This window comes from Brienomyrus brachyistius, chromosome 9, assembly GCF_023856365.1.
Source record: "Brienomyrus brachyistius isolate T26 chromosome 9, BBRACH_0.4, whole genome shotgun sequence".
Lineage (NCBI taxonomy): Eukaryota > Metazoa > Chordata > Actinopteri > Osteoglossiformes > Mormyridae > Brienomyrus > Brienomyrus brachyistius.
In genome coordinates, this window is record NC_064541.1 from 10455775 (window position 1) to 10467830 (window position 12056).

Below are 12056 nucleotides of genomic sequence, written 5' to 3' on the forward strand. Positions count from 1 at the left end.
AACGTGCGTTTCACAGTTGAGAGCAGGAGACAGCAGCATATCTAAGGTGCAGTGTGGATGGGTTGCATTAAAAAGAGATGGATCACAGATCCTGTTGTCTGGTGGGAAAGTAACACATGAAAATGGCCAAGAAGTATAAAAGGTTCTGGAACCTAGGAACTAGGTTCCGGAACTTGGCACCTTTTCATGAACCCACTGAAGGTCCTGATTTATCTGTTCCCCTGGCCTCCAAACCCCGAATGGGCAGTTATCCACAACCTTCCACTTCTGACTGAAGTGAATGTCATCAGTTTATATCAGAGAGTGAATCTTCCTTACTGTAATGGAGAGTGTCTTCCTGCTCTCAAACTCTTTGCTTGCTTGGGGCGGGGCGTCTTGTCTGCCATGGAGGGGTCAAAGGCAGCATGCATTTTTATGAGATAGGAGATAATCCCAGCAAGATCGCTATGCAGTAATCCCACTGGGATTAAGATGGTATTAAATGTTACACCTCTCATCCGACTCTCACTTCGCTCAGTAAGTGCTGTGAATACCTCTGTGACACGCCTTCATTACTGGTCCTATCTTCCATGCTACGGGAACCCACAAAGAGTAATTAAAAGCACAGCTATAATCAGTTGTGTGTGTGTGTGTGTGTGTGTGTGCGTGCGTGTGTGTGTCTATCTCCTTGGCGGCTTTTAATGGATTTTACTGTTATTAACTTTACAACCAACTGTAGCTGCGAATTCTGGTTTTGAGGACGGTAAGATCAGGGGTCAGTATTAGGTAAAGACTAGGGATTGAAAATGTTCTCCTTTCATTCACATTATTTGACAAACATTACTTATCTCTGACAAAAGGTGTCTGATGCTGAGTTTTTTTGGGGGTCTTCGTTATCTTCTGTAAAGTCCTTGCAGAAAATCCCTATAACGTATACAAGTGCCTGTAATGGCGCCTGGCAACACCTGCACATTGTCGTTATTTTACTCAGCAGTGTCAAAATGCACTCGGAAATTTAACTTGAGCTATGATCGTATGGCCGCCTACATTTCTATCAGCACCTGGCTCTGGTGTCCGATTGCTGATTGCTGCAAATAAGCAATTTATGGCCATCCTGTGGTCATCAGGGACTGATGCGGTAATTATCATTGCTTTCCAGTTTCTTTCAATTTCTTCCAAATTAGAATCAAATAAAGGTCTGGAGAGTAAATGAAAGGATCATGGTCCAGATGCCTTCAGAACCCCTGGCAAACAAATTGACCATTGAAGTGTGCTTTGATGTGCCATGACCCAGCTAACTTGTTATGAAACTGTGACGATTCCTGACAGCTAGATGGCGCTGTTCTTTTTGCTCTTCAGGAAAAATCAGCAAGGGGAAAGGCATTGTACCTTCAAACGACTCCATTTTCTGCGTAAAAAAAAAAAAAAACGCCTGTTCACTTACATTGCTGCCAAAATGGCTGTTGTTTTGTAACCTTCAAAGGCTTCAAACAGCACATATGCGTCTGATTGCTAAAAGTGTTAAGCCTTGCTGATGAGGACAATTATATAATTATGGTGCTTTTTTGTGTTGGGCTTCTTTCATGGGAAACTTCATGCCTTGTGACTGTGTTGCCCTGCATGATCGTTTGATCGACAAGCACACAACCTGCGTGTCCTATTAAGTTGCAGAAACCAAGTGAACCGATCCTTTTAAAGATCTCCGAGGCATGGGAACTGACTTGGACAGTTTGCTAAAAATGGGGTTGGCTGCAGGGGAAAAAATGTGAGGAATCCGAGGAGAAAGAGACTGCTTCCTGTGAGGGTGTCTTGTAGGATGTCGAAGGAGTTCTGTTTTGGCACTGAAGTGGCTTTGGAATCTTGAGTCAGTGGAATATTCCAACCTCAAACTCCAACGGGGGGCGGGGGATGATTCCTCTGTGGTTCTTAGTGCCTGAACTCCCTAGTAGTGTTGACGGTTTGGAAGGAAATGACTCCGCACTCAGTGGTCTCCAAGTCCCATGTACTCAGAGCAACAAGCATGAAACAGCAGCCAGAGCAACTTTGCACAACAAGGGCCACTGGGATGTACTGGGATGTGCTGGGATGTACTGGGATGTGCTGAGTGTGTGAGTGGTTTACGGCTCACTAAAACTACAGTCTTTGTCTTGGGCTCCTCCTGACAGTTGATCAATTCCTCTCTATCTAAAGCACCTAGAACTGGAAGAAGCATGAAGATCAGGCGTGAGCAGAGCGTGGCTCAGTTTGGTGGCTCTCGGGTCGCTCACTGCATGTAACACGGGGTGCGGAATGCATGCACATGCTTGTATGTGCATGCGTGTGCGTGTAGTGCATGGCTGTCCACGAGGGAACCTGCCGTTTCGATGTAAGTTACAGCCCCCAGCCCCAAACCCCAAAAGCTGATGAAAATTCCCAAAACTGAAATCCAAGGCTGATAAAAACGTGTTTTAACATTCTAAACGTCTGTTTGCACAGCTTCGCAACTTCACAAGTTAGCAATAATGTATCCCCACATGGCCAGACAAACAAATAAACAAGCCCACAGCCAGAGAAGCAGAACTCTTCAATGCAGGGTGGAGCACAGTTTGGAGTGCAGTGCATTATCTACACATGCACAGTTCATGTGTTCCTATCATAACTGGGACTCTCCATTCATTTCTATAGGCATAACCCTAATCCCAACAATTATAACCCTAACCCTCACCCAGCCATAACCTCAACTATAAGTTATCAAACAAGACAATATACAAGACTTTTGCCTATTTTAGGTTTTAGATTTGTATAAAGTAATTTTTGTAATTTTACATAACCCTCACCTGCACACACAAACACATACACACAGACACAGACACACACACACGCACACACACACACACACACACACACACACACGCACAAACAAACTCTGGCCGCAATGCGTGGTGGCTGAAATGGAGACCCCAGCTGAGCACTGAGCCCCTATGGTTCCTAGCTGCCGACCGGCCCCAGTGATCCCATGCTTTCCCGCTGACAGAATGTGACCTCCTGACCCTTTTGTCACTGGGGGTGGGGTGCAGAAGGATAGGGGGGGATAAGGCATCCCGTGAGCTTGCTGTCTTTTAATGCCGGCCAACCAACTGGGCAGCCTAATTGCATCTAAAATAGATACCCGGTTTTGAATGATTCACTGCTACAAATATGTTGGGGTCCAGTGAGGGGTCTGAGATAAGCAGGAAGTGTTAGGGTGGGGGGACACTTCAAACCGGGAGATCCTGCCATCAAAATGCTGCACTCATAAGGCTCTTGCCGCTTCTCTGATCGGGGAGGCCTTGTGTGTGCGTGAATGCGTGTGCGCGTGTGTGTATGTATTTGTGTACAATTCGGATCAGGTTTGGTTGTTTATTTATAGGTTAACGCAAGCTTTCTCCATCGAGCTCCACGGCGGTGTGCGCTTCTCTATTTTTGTCCCGGCCTGCTTGACCTTATGTGCCGCAGAACTTCATTACGAGTTAGTAGATGAATTAATGACGGGCACATTCTGGAATTCCGACTGCTTTTTGAAGGACTGGAACTGATGCTGCCAGCCGGAGTTTCTGGGAAGCATCGTTTGTGAGCTGTGGAACAAGCCGGTCTTTCTGTGGACCCAGCGGAAGATCTACTCAGCTTTACTCGGGCAACATATTTCCGAAAGGGACGACTCTCCTCAAAGGGCAGATGTTCAAAAAAACTTACAAGCATAACAAAAGTGAATGGGAACATCTGAAATGTTCTCATTTATCTGCTTTTATATTGCGTATGTACAGCAGTTGATGAAACAAATTTCGAAATACAGTTGTGATTAATTGTTTTATTGGCACTTGTTCCTTTGGAACCTATCCTGACATCAATAGTGGGTGAAATTTAATAGACAAATGACTTCTTTTTAGAGAAATCATGTGTAAAACATTTCAGAATGTATTTCATGATTTTTATTCAAGTAACGATAAGGCGGAATGTTGTTGTGTGAGACTATAACCTGATGATTGTAGACAAAGGATTGAGCTCTGTGCCATGGTGAGCAGAGGAGGAGAGGAAGAGAGGAGCCTCGGGCCTTTATGGGAATCACAGCAGGTCTGAGGGGAGAGGCTGTGGAGGTCATATCTGATGGGAGGGTGGGGGGCTGGAGGAGTGCAATCGGGCCTGCCTGTCTGGGGGGGCATCGGAGGCCATCGGGAATCCATGCAGATCTACGTGTCCAGACTTCCCAACATGCTGGACTTAGCCTAGCCGTACAATTCCAACCCTTAAAGCCAAAGAAAACTAGTAATTAGAGTCGTCTTGGAGCTGGGCTACGTCTCATGTCAAGGGCAAACAGAACAGGTGGCAGGTGCAGATAATTCCACCATATATTCAGGGGCTGAAACCATTTTAGTAGATTTTTTTTGGTATTGGGCTTGGTGGTAGAGCGAAGGCCCGTTAGTTTTCACAATGGTGCTTCTGGCTGCACCCTGCTCACCTAAGTCCTTATAGCTGCCTTCTCACTGTGTGGTGCCCGTGCCTTGTGCATTTGGAAGTCCGTCTGCAAGAGGACATGGCGGAGACTGGCCGGAGAAGCCTGTGGATTGTGTCGGGAAAAGATGCCAGTAGGGGCCAGGTCAATTCCCCCAAGCGCCTTTCCTTATTGACGTTGGGAAAATGTGAAGGCACCATGGTTGATATTTTCCAACTACACTGGGCTCTCCTGATTGGCTAAATTTAAGGAGAGATAAGGAGACTGGCTACAGAGGTAAGAAGGGTTTTTTGGGGGGAGGGGGTGTCAGACCAAGATGACCCTTCGGCGCCGAGTGTTATCACATTATTACCCCCGGGGGCAGAGGTACATACTGGGAAGATAAGGGAGGTGGATGCTTCTTAGAATTACAAAAAAAAATGTTGCATCTACACGTCAAAGGGAAACTATTTCTGTTTGCTTGAAATGAGCTAAGACTCACGCCTATGATCAGCTTGGCGATATATGATAAAAGTGCTGCGATTTGACAATCGATGCTTATGAAGATCCCAAGCTGAAAGCCCCAGAATGGCTGGGGAATGTTCCTCAGAAGCTGCCGTCTGGCTGCTCCGTCGAACAGGACTTTTTTTTTTTTTATCCATTGAGAGAATATTTTTCCAGAGACGCTGCTAAATGGACGACTTAATGTTTCAAGAGCTCTAGGAATGTTATGCCGCTGTTTTATTAAAAAAACCAAAGAGGTGGCCTCGCAGGCGGTTGCTGGCTCACTCCTCTCCCACACGACACACGCAGAGCTTGTTCAGACGATCTCCTTTATGCCATGAATAGTCTATTCCTGAAACATATAGGAACAAGGCAAGCTCATGAGCGCAAACAGCACTGCTCTCATAACCAAAAATTATTACTGGGGGGCCGCCTTTGTTTAAAACCCGAACTTCTTTCGCATTGACAATCCTAGACAAATGAAAATGACACTCAGCAGATCCTGTGGAGTAACAGAGACATCAGCACATTGGCCGTCCTCCATCGTACGGTAATCGATAATGTAAACAAAGGATTGCAGCGTCCCTCCTAATGGGGGATATCGCATGTCTCTGGTTGCTTTCTTCAAACAACTTGAGTAGTAAATAAAAAAAATGTCCTGACGGGCTGGGAGAGGCTCTGTGTGATCGGCAAGCAGGCCCCGCTGATGCCCGGAGCGGTAGAGCTGTAATTTCAGCATGAAGGAGGCCTGCCTGGGGAAAATGAGCTGAATGAAATGAGGAAGGCTGGCGGCGTGTCCCCGACCTCCTGAGGCGAGGCTCCCTTTCTGCCGTTTCCTTCCAGGATTAATGCAGCTGCTAATACTCTCTTCACATACAAAGTCCTGCACTGTTCTGCTCCCCCAGCCCCTGTCTGGGGGAACTTTAGCTTTGAGTGTCTTGCCTTTGGGTGACCCCCCCCCCCCCCACCCCCGAGGTAATCCATGTGCTTCATACCTCCCCAGCCACCTCCCGATTCAGCGGTGTCGGAGTCTGTTGATTTAGGCTTAAAATCCAGCCCTGCTCTGCTCTCTATTCCCGCCTGATCCCTGTCCAAGGCTGCTCCATCTCCCCCTCCCCAGGATGAAAAATGTAACAAGCCATGATTCCCTCCCCCAGAAAAATATTCCCAACAGTGGGAGGAGTGGGCCAGGCAGGGGGGTGACCCAGCCAGTTCCCCTAAAAACTGCTGCCAATTCCCCCCCCTCGCCACCCCCCGCCCCCCCAGGGCTGATTATGTGGTTCAGGCATTCAAAGCAGTGCAGGGGGGGAGGGTGCCGACTCCTTCCACCAGCCTCCCAACTGGCCCACTCAGAAGTTACCTAGTGACAATGGAGATGGTGGTAACGGGCGAATGGGAAGGGCCCAGGTGCGTGTGACAGTGGCTGTGGGGGTGGGGGCCCAGGTGCGTGTGACAGTGGCTGTGGGGGTGGGCCCAGGCGAGCCGTACTTTCTGTGCAGGTGTGTTTAGCACTGCTGAACATACACCCCCTCGGCAGACCTTTGATGTGGGCCGGCCAGGCAATGAGAGCAGAAGGCCCAGTGCCTGCTGTGGGTTTAGCTGGGTCCATATCTTCTCAGTATATTCCCTCTTAGGGACAGAAGCACAGAGCTTTTATAGATCTGCGCTGTGCTGTTCGAGGTCTGCAGATGATGAGGACCATAAGGGCCTGTTAGGGTGTCTGGGCCAGCGAGTGATATGCTCTGAGAGCGTAATGGCCTCCATTATTTCCGCCCTGCCCCCCCACACCCTGGCAGTAGTAAGCCACACTTTACGAGATGGAAAGATTAAAAAAAGCCACCACATCTTTGCCAGGGAATGACGAAAGGTCCCGGATCTTTGTCTGCACTCTGGCTTGAGTGGGGGCCGTCACGCACCTCCACGAGGGCCCCCGCAGGAGTCACATCCCCCCACCCGCGTTCTGCAAATCCCCAGCTTGCTGCCACCGCTGAAGTTAAGCAGTCCAATGAGTGTCAGACCGCTGGGCTTTTACATGCTCTTGGGATAAATCGTTTAGGATTGTTAAGTACAGACTAACCCTGAATGCCTTGAGCTTGCATAAAAATGGTTTATGTAATCCAAATCAGTGTTTTTAATTTGTTTTTTCTTCCACACAGACATTTTCTAGTGTCTCTGTAAATAGCGTGGATGTGGAGCTGGCTGCCGTGATCAATGGGCTGTGTGGGTATCTCTCAGGCTGTCTACAGCCCGTCAGCCGCAAACACGCTGTCAGCCATGATTTGAACAGTGTGATGTGCTGCCCCAACCCCCCCCCCCCCCAACACCACATTCAGTGTTCTTCATGTTCTCAGCTTTGGAAGTCACTTCTGTTTTATAACGGCTGCAGAGGTAGGCAGAGGTATCTGATAGGTATGCTCTGAATGTAGTGCCTCTCAAGGGAACTATTTTGTTCTCGCGTCTGTCAAAGCCACACCCCCTTGTCTGCTCGGCTCCAATGAGTCCCATGTGACCAAACATAAAAAAGGCCCAGAATTCTCTGGGAAGGTGAGCCATACAATTACTGATCAGCCTGGTAGCTGCACCATGCTGTGAGTGGCAGTCCAAATGCCCTGGTTTAGTTTTCAAATGCTTATTGATTGGCTGTTTTAAAATTAATTTCAGGCTTCATTAACTCCTTATTTTGAATTGTAATGGAAGTCTGAAGTATTGATATTTCTTTTCTGAAGATAATGCAGGTGTCCATTGATAGAGGAACCAGGTCATGGTACAAAGATCTGATCTGTTGTACGTTCAGAGCCCTTGAAACGAGGGGTCCGAAGGTTGGACCTTAGGACTATAGCTGCCACTCCATTGCTTCCAGGTAATGAGCCGCACTTCTGCTCACAGCAAGGCATGATAAAGGCGTGTGGCCTGTTAACGCGTGTCACAGACAGGAAGTGACAGTGATGAATACACACACGCGACCAATGGCACAAGGAATGACTTTGCTAACTAGAGCAAAACCGTGGACCATATCAGAGCTGGTCGACTGTCCCATCTTTTCAAAGAAGACCTTCATAATTTTTGCACTGATTCAGCCTTGGGTCCAACCCTCAGAGCTTCCCAATGGAGGCAATGCTGCTCCTGTATGCTAATGCATCAAGGGTAGGGTTTGACGTTTCTTGTATGATGCTCAGTTCATTGGCTGGATGGATGGATGGATGGAATCAAGCCACTCCGCTGAATGTTCCGGTCAGAGGTGCATAATGCAGATCCAGCAATAAAAATCCAGACCAAGATTTTGTTTCAGCCAACCAGTGGAGTACTGTGACTGTGACCCTTTATACCCGTGTGGTTGGTTGAAACAAAATCTTGGCCTGGATTTTTACTTTCTGGGCTTGAACTTTTCACCTGTGGTTCTGGTAACCTGATACAAGCTTTGATGGTATTTGTGGAGTTTAGCTCATTATTTGATGGACCAGTGTGGCCCACGCCTCATAGCACGCGTGTCCCTGTGCTGGATAAGCAGTATGGATGGATGGATGCATGCATGGACTGGTGGATGTACTGTTTTAAAAAGAATACATAGCTAGTTGTGTGCTGGTTTAAGAAATGGGCTTGTGTAAAAAAAAAATCAGATTCACATCTCAGAAGACACTTGCTTGATGTTTTGAGGAGCGAGATTCATAATGATCACACTATCAGAATAAAGGGTCCAGCCCAGGTACAGTTTTGTTCTCCAAGGTACAAACAACATTACTGCCCCCCCCCCAGAGTCCATTTCTGTACCTTAAATTAGACTAAAACTTACATTTACCTGCAGTTAGGGTACAATTTGCAAACCTTTGAGGGTATAGCCCTTGTGACAAGTAATTTTACCCTCAAACGTGACTTTCACACTGAAGTTCCGGAACCTGATCCTGAGCCTGGGCTGTCCTGATCTGGAACCTTTGAAGTTCCTGGGCACTTTCGCTTTCACACCGCATAGCCGGAACTGGGATCTTTATGCTAAATAAGCATGGATGGTGCGATGGGATAATTTCATATGTATGACACCCTCACCACAGCAAAACAATGAGAGGATAAATAAGTCGTTTATTAGTTACTTGGGGGATCGATCATGATCAAAACAGGACACAGCCTTTTATGTATGTTTTACTTATATGAGCTGGGACAGGTTCAGGATTCTTGTTAAATCTGGCCAGTAGATCGATCTTTCATTTTCCACAGAATAAAAAACAATGTAACATTATCCCACTAATAAGCGCTGGTAGGTTTAGACAAAAGCATATAGGAATTTTCAAATGCAGAAATACGGAGACGCAAACAAAAAATTTTATTGATGCATTATATGTAATTGAAGTACAAAAATAATTCCATCTGCTTAATTTTTGCTCTGCTATATATCTTTTTTTATACTTTCACATAATTTTCAAGTTAGCATCAGTGTTTATGGTCAATTAGCAAGTTGATTACTGTAAGTACCGAGTCTGGAGTAGGTGCTACAAAAGGATTCCAGAACTGCCTCTGAGGAACTACAATTGGGCCGAGTACCTGCAGCGTGAACATGACAAAAGTTCCTGGTTCTGGTAAAAGGCTCCGGTTCGAGAAAAAAGTTCTGGTGGTGTGAAAGCACCCAGAGTTACAAATTGGTATTTGTTTTCTGACAATGCAGGACAAAAGATTTTCCTCCGGGACCAATAAAATATCACCTTGGTTTAAGGGGGCTCTGGCTGTACTGGTGTTTGGGAAATGAGAAAAAAAAACTAAAAGTGAAATTAGGCAAAAAGACTTGGAGTGCAGGAGATGTAACAGCGCAAAGACATGGACTGGCTGCAGGTCCTGAAGGCTGGGTTGAGAATCACCGCTTCAGTTAAAAATGAAGAAAGTGGGTGTCTAGCCAAGAGTTGAAGAGCCATAGCTAAGCGTTTTGCTGAGTGGGAAAAGAAGGATCAGAGGATTGCGGCCTGTATTGATTTAAGCTTGCTGAGACTGCAGTATGTCCCTAAAGAACATTCCACGCGATCCCTCTGTTTGGTCCTACAAAGGTATGTAGAGTCTGAGGCTTTTCACCTTGGAGTCGTCTGATCCAAAATGGCGGCCGTTACTTGGACGGACCCATCCCTTTTAAATGTTATCGCTCTGGAATACTGACACCGCCTTCACCTAAAGTCATGTCTGACCTTTACCTGTTTCATTCCATGCAAATCCCAATAGGTCATACCAAGATCAACATTTATAAAGAAAAATAAAAAGCATTTTAAATCACATGGCTTGTACATTATGATGAAGAATCAGTGAGCTTGAACCTTCTATATGCAGCATATGTGGTGGCTATACATCTGTTTTTTGTTTCACTATAAGCTTCCTCAGGGACGGATTATGGGTTGTGTGGGCCCCTGGGCAAAACGTTCGCGAGGGCCCCCCACCACCAGCACCACCACCACAACCACCACAATTCAAGGGCCCTTGGCAGCCAAACGCCCTCCCTATAGGGTCAGGGGCCCTTGTAAGCAGAGGATCAAAGAATGTAGGCCCTCTAAAATAGACAAACGAAAATACTTTGTTGATAAGCGTTGCAAATTGTTTTGGGCTAGGGGCCCCACGGGCCCCCTGCACCCCAAGGGCCCCTGGGCAGCGGCCCCTCTGGCCCGGTCCGTAATCCGTCCCTGAGATTCCTCCCTGTAATCCTTCGTCCAGCCTTTCTGCTCCAGCCTGTGGTGCAATGTAAAGAGTACAAAAGTGCAAATGCAAGACGGTGGGATCCGAAGGCGCTGACCCGTTCCGAGACCAGAACAGTCGGGGCGGAAATAAAACCGAGCGAATGAAACGCAAAGTCCAATTCTGTCACATAATTACCTTCCTGTGCACATTTGCATTCCCGCCCCAGCGAGCTTTCCCTGTCCAGCTGGAGCGAGGGGAGTCAGTTCAGGTAGGAAGGGAGGTTGCGCTTCCCAACAAGCCTGGGCACGAGCCCAAAGACTGGTCAGCGATACACAGTCAGCTACCATGGGCTGGAGGCTACAATAATACTGAGGTATAGCGGACACCAGTTAGCAGCCAGTAGCGGCAGCCTGAGGTAGCATCCATCTGTTCATTTATCCAGTACAGGGCTGTGGGGGAGAGCCGTGTCCTAGGGCATGAGGCAGGGGAACACCCTGGATGGGATGCCAGTGCAGTGCAGGGCACACACTATGCGCTACTGGCAATCTAGAGTCGCCAACTCCCCTAACTGTATTTTTTTGTGAGAGAAAAGTAGATTATCCAGCCCAACACATGGGGAATATGCAAACTACACGCAGACAGAGGGGGTGGGGGGCAGGATTCAACCTCCCAGCCCTGGAGGTGTGAGTGTTGCCCGCTGTGTCCTCATGCCGACCCTTTATAGCAGCAGCTAACAGCAGCAGCCAACCATAGCCGAAACCTATCATGGCAGTCTATGACAGCATTAGCCTGGGCTAGCAGCTTGTTATAGCATTGGCCTAACATGGCGGCTTATTTTACTGACCTGCAACCCAGGGCTTCAGCAGAGGCCTGCAATATTCTACGATAAACTTCCATTCCACCGAAAAGCTTCAGAATCCAGTGTAGCCATATTGTGAAGGTCACCAGGGTCAGTTCTCAGAGACGTGACAAATACAGTGGTTCACCCAATCAGGACGGTCAGCAACAAAGACTACGGGACTCGTGATCCATTTTGCAGGGCAACAACCCGACCTTATCTCTTTCCCGATAAGTCCTGCTATCTTTTCCCGCTTGACTGAAGAGATTGGTTGCTGGAGAAAGCCCGATATGTAGCCTTTATCATTCACGAAGCCCCTTCTGACCACCCCTGCGGGGAAGAGACAGGGGATGCCTTGGGATATGATTAATTGGTGGTCTGCTCTAACGTTCTCTCCTGCTTCACTGCGATGTTGTCTTGCATAACGCAGCCTGTCAGTTGCCTCATCGCCCCGTTCAGCAGAGTAACATACAGTTTATGTGAAGAACATCATATCTCTGTTCTTCCTATTTTTGTCTTACATCTAATTTCCTAACTTCAAGGATTATGTTGGTTTTTTGGAAAATACCTGTTTTCTGCTCAGATTAAAGGACGATGATGCTTATTCTCGGAACCCCCCCTTTGTTCTCATTTTCTCAGAGCTGG

At 47.3% G+C, this 12056-nt stretch overlaps 1 protein-coding gene across 1 annotated transcript in view; it reads left to right on the forward strand.

Moving 5' to 3' along the window:
• LOC125749658 (cyclin-dependent kinase 14-like) overlaps positions 1–12056 on the forward strand; it is a 99323-nt gene that overhangs the window by 4059 nt on the left and 83208 nt on the right.